This window comes from Priapulus caudatus, unplaced genomic scaffold (assembly GCF_000485595.1).
Source record: "Priapulus caudatus unplaced genomic scaffold, Priapulus_caudatus-5.0.1 Scaffold383, whole genome shotgun sequence".
NCBI lineage: Eukaryota > Metazoa > Priapulida > Priapulimorpha > Priapulimorphida > Priapulidae > Priapulus > Priapulus caudatus.
In genome coordinates this window covers 273,601-278,183 of record NW_014577444.1, presented here as the reverse complement: position 1 = coordinate 278,183, position 4,583 = coordinate 273,601, and positions in this window count along the sequence as shown.

Here is a 4,583-nt window from a genome sequence, read left to right as displayed (position 1 = left end):
AGTATCAATATATATATATAGATACATACATAATATATTATATACAATATTAGACATAATATTAAGAGGCATCATATTTTTAATACGTGTTAATGTCAAATGTTTAAACTTGTCAGGAAGAATAGGGAAACCATCTTACTTGCTTGAATTGCGGGACTATTTTATAATGCAACGTAATGTTACATTATATCAAACGTGCCTTAGCTGTTGGGCATTGAGAAACGGTTCGACAGCTATGCGAGTATTTCCAAACCTACGTTTTTATTCCAGTGCTTTGTCAGGAAAGTGCATAGTCGACGAGTTTGGCTTCAAGCACGTGTTCACAGATGGAGTTTCGGGCGCGAGGTATCTGTGCAGGCGTCTGCTACGCTACTACGCCGCTTCCCGACTGGCGAAGCAACGGCGAGTGTGGGAAACCTCTATCCTTTACATGTCCAGCTCTCATGGTCTAAACAACTCGGTAAATATCAAAAGTTTTTCACACTGGCAGCTAGATATGATAAGGTGACTGGGGCTCTGCTCATGTAAAATGCATTTACCTATAAATTGACTGTCACATTAATATATTGAATGTATATATCGGCATTGACCGTATTGATTGTATCAGGAGTGTATAATAATTGAATAATCTATTATAATACTCTGCTGATTGTATTGCAGTCTACATTAAGAGTCGCTTGCAGAGTTGAATCTAAAAGACTGTAATCAAAGATATTGCCAATTTTCTTATTTCGTTTCAACAGCGAGCACTAAAATCTCTCATTAGAGCCGGGGTTCCCAGTGAATACCGTGCAGCGCTTTGGAAACTGATAATACACAACAGCATTAAAGATATCCGAGAAAGCTGTGGACCGCATTACTTCAACAGCCTGAGAACAGATGTGCTGGAGTCACAGGTGACTATTTATAGGTGGTCAACAGTGTGACGCTCGATGTGCGATAGCTGCACGGTTGTTTGTTTTGGCAACGGCAATCTAGTTAGTTATTTGTTTGTTGCAGGATCACCGAGTCTGCCAGGAGGAAATTTTAAAAGATATCCACAGAACCATGCCTACCAACTTACACTTCTGCAAGACGAACGCTGATGGGGTAAGAAAACGAGAATGACCTGGAGGGCGGCATGAGCCGAAAACAGGGCGAAAGAGAATGACAGGATAGCGTAACAAGAAGAAACGGAAGGAGGGAGGCGAAAGTCAGTGGGTAGAGGGAGGAGGGAGGGCTCAAACGAGTGGAAGGAGAAAGATAAAGATGAAAAAGGATTGAAAGAGACAAGAGAGGCCGGGTGAGAACGAGCGCGCGCGAGAGAGGAAGTGAGAGAGAGAGAGAGAGAGAGAGAGAGAGATAGAGAGAGAGAGAGAGAGAGAGAGCGCGCGAGCGAGCGGAAGACAGAAAGAGAGAGAAGTAGAAATCTGCATTTGTTGAATAGCCTGAAATGTGCGCGCACGCGTATATGCATGTTCGTTGCAGATGCGGCAGCTCAACGAAATACTAGAAGCATTTTGCCGACACGCACCCGAGATTGGCTACTGCCAGGGAATGAACTTCATCGTAGCAGTAGGTCTGCTCTTTCTTTCCCCGGAGGACGCGTTCTGGTAAGTAAACATGCGATACCGTAGAGATCAATCGACGTGTGCCGTGTAAAACTCTAAACAAAGGGTTGTCAGAGTCAAACCTCAGTCAAAACGGTGTTAGCGTAGCGACCACCGCTTCATAATGGCCACCAGTCCACAACAGCCGTGAAAAACTCCCAACTGAATAATAGGCTACCGTTGTATACGCACTGTGCCGCTCGCTCTAAAGGTGCCCTCACACCATAGCGTATGCTGAAACCTATGAATTGCGTGTAAAAAACATTTTTATACGCACCAAACGCATCCCAAATCAACAATTTTGTCGATTTCTAACCTATTCAACCTATGGGTTGCGTGTGGGTTGCGTGTGGGTTGCGAACTGAACTTAAGCAATAGCAGCCGCATATCGATAGAAACTCACACCTGCCCGCTGGCCGCAAAATAACGCGATCGTATATCGCGCTGTAGGCTACTTATCGCCGTGACGCACCGACTGCTGTCGCCGAGTTACTTCGCCGGAGAACTCCAGGGGGCGCTGGCCCATCAGGAGGTGCTGCGAGAGCTGATCGACGCGAAGCTGCCTCGACTGAGCGCGCACCTCGGCCAACTGCACGTCGATATCACCAACATCACCGTCACCTGGCTGATGCCGCTCTTCTACGGCGTGCTGCCGTTCGAGGTGAGTCGCAGCGATAAACGCCGAGCCGCCATCTTGACTCACTCATCTATGATATTAAGGGGCCGAAGGAGGGAGTCGTAGTGTAGCGGAACGTATTGTTTTCGCTCCGTTTGTGTATGTGTGTGTGTGCGTGTGTGTGTATGTGTGTGTGTGCGTGTGCGTGTGCGTGTGCGTGTGCGTGTGTCTGTCTGTCTGTCTGCTCAAACTTGGTCCAGAGCCACACCTTAGGGGGCTGTGGAACCCTATTGATTTTGAGTGCCTTTCATTCAAGGTCAAGGGTCACAGGTTCACATTTGATGAATGGGTAGATGGATGGATAGATAGATAGATAGATAGATAGATAGATAGATAGATAGATAGATAGATAGATATATTGATAGATAGATATGCGCTGAGTGCGAGCGTGCAGGTGGGGGAGGACTTGATTCCACAGCCAGCGCGTGTGCCCTAGCTGGGCTTGGCGAATCCACTGCAAGGTTACGTGACAGACTACTGTATCCCTTAGCCTGTGGTTGCGTGTTTGCATAGATATATACAACACAATATGTTGTATATATCTATGGTGTTTGTAAGTCTACAGCCAGCGCACCTAGCGGAAGTGAACTGAATCGTGCATGTTTTCCAGGGAAATTTTCCATTATATTTTCTAAATATATTTTTTTAACATTTAACCCAATAAATAACAAAAAGCAACGTGTTAGAATCGAACCTGATTGCGTTGGAATGAAGCACAAAAGATTTCAGCCGGATTCGTGCACGCGCCTAGAAGTTATGCAGGAACAAACAGAACGACACTACTCAATTTATTATATAGATAAAGTACATTTAACTTTTGTGATTATGTAATCACGCACCACCTGTGTGCACCAGTCAAATTCAGGTAAATAAATAAGTGCCAGAAACATATGGCGCGTTTTCGTTCTGGTACTACATAATGTACACACTACGCACGCACGCACACTCACACACACACACACACACACACACACACACACACACACACACACACACACACACACACACGCCACGCACGACTCACACACACACACACACACACACACACACACACATACACACCACAATTGGTACTTTGTTAATGTGCGGATGGAAGGTACGCCTAGCGCACACATGACACCGAGCAAAACACCTGAACGTGGAGCAAACATGTTTCGCTCGATGTTCGTGGCTGTGTTGCGGATTCCCGAAACAAAAAAACATTGCTCAGATGAGCGTGTTTCGCTGAACAAGCAATTGTTTGATTCGCCGGAACGTGTTTTCGCCTGAGCGTACGTTTGCCTCTGGGTGTTGTCGTCAATCGTTCTGTACACACGCGAAACGCACAGACGGTCTCCAACTCAATATCCTTAAAAAATATCACATGACACACAAACTGGATGTCCATTGGATGGCCTATTTTTGATGTCATGTGGACTACGGCGCTGTACGCAGTGTTTCTGTGTATGTTTTGCTCAGCGTGTGCTGTGTCGGGTGGCGTGTGTGCGCTTGCTCACCGAGCAGAACGCGAAACGCTGGAATACAAAAATTTCCCGTTTTCCTGCCGGGTGTTGTGCGCTAGCTTTGCGCTAAAGGTTTGTGATCATATCACACCTAATGGCGATCTAGCGCCCCCTTAGACACAGGCACCCCAAGACGCATGCGAACTAGCGCGCAGAGTTATCAGGTAGACGAAGCTGAATCAGCCCACACCTGTGTGCTAAATACGCAGCTTTCTGTTCAAACAGACCGAGAACGTACACCTGCCCCGAAAATTCTATAGCGCGACTACCGACACCGCAAAAACATATTGAATAATGGCCAACACCAGGTGGAGCCCATCGCCGACTTTTAGGCAGAGTATGCGAAGGACATAATCGCATGATGATCATAATTTCGGTGAGAAATAAAACTGTGGAAATTAAGCTGCTCTGGCCGCATGCTATTCGAGTCATGCATTTAACTTGCGTCTCTAACTCATCTCATCGTCTATGTGAATTAGTTTTGCCGCTGCAACCGTTCCGTCGACACAGACGACGAGGAAAACTTCGCCAGTGACAACCTACAGATGCAGGCTGCCATCTCCGGCTATCCGCGCTCTACCTGGAGGCACAGCACACCATCAAAGAGTTGCGGAGGTGAGGATGATACGCGAATTCGTAAAAACAGGTCACAAGACACCTTAATGTTTGCCGGGAATTTCTGCAGTTGATTTAATTCATTTATTACTTATCATGAGTATAATATTAATTATCATAATTTATCATCGTTTGGTAATTGTTGTTAAGTATTATTAAATTTATTATACAACTGTTCTTATAGCGAATAGTGTGCGCGCC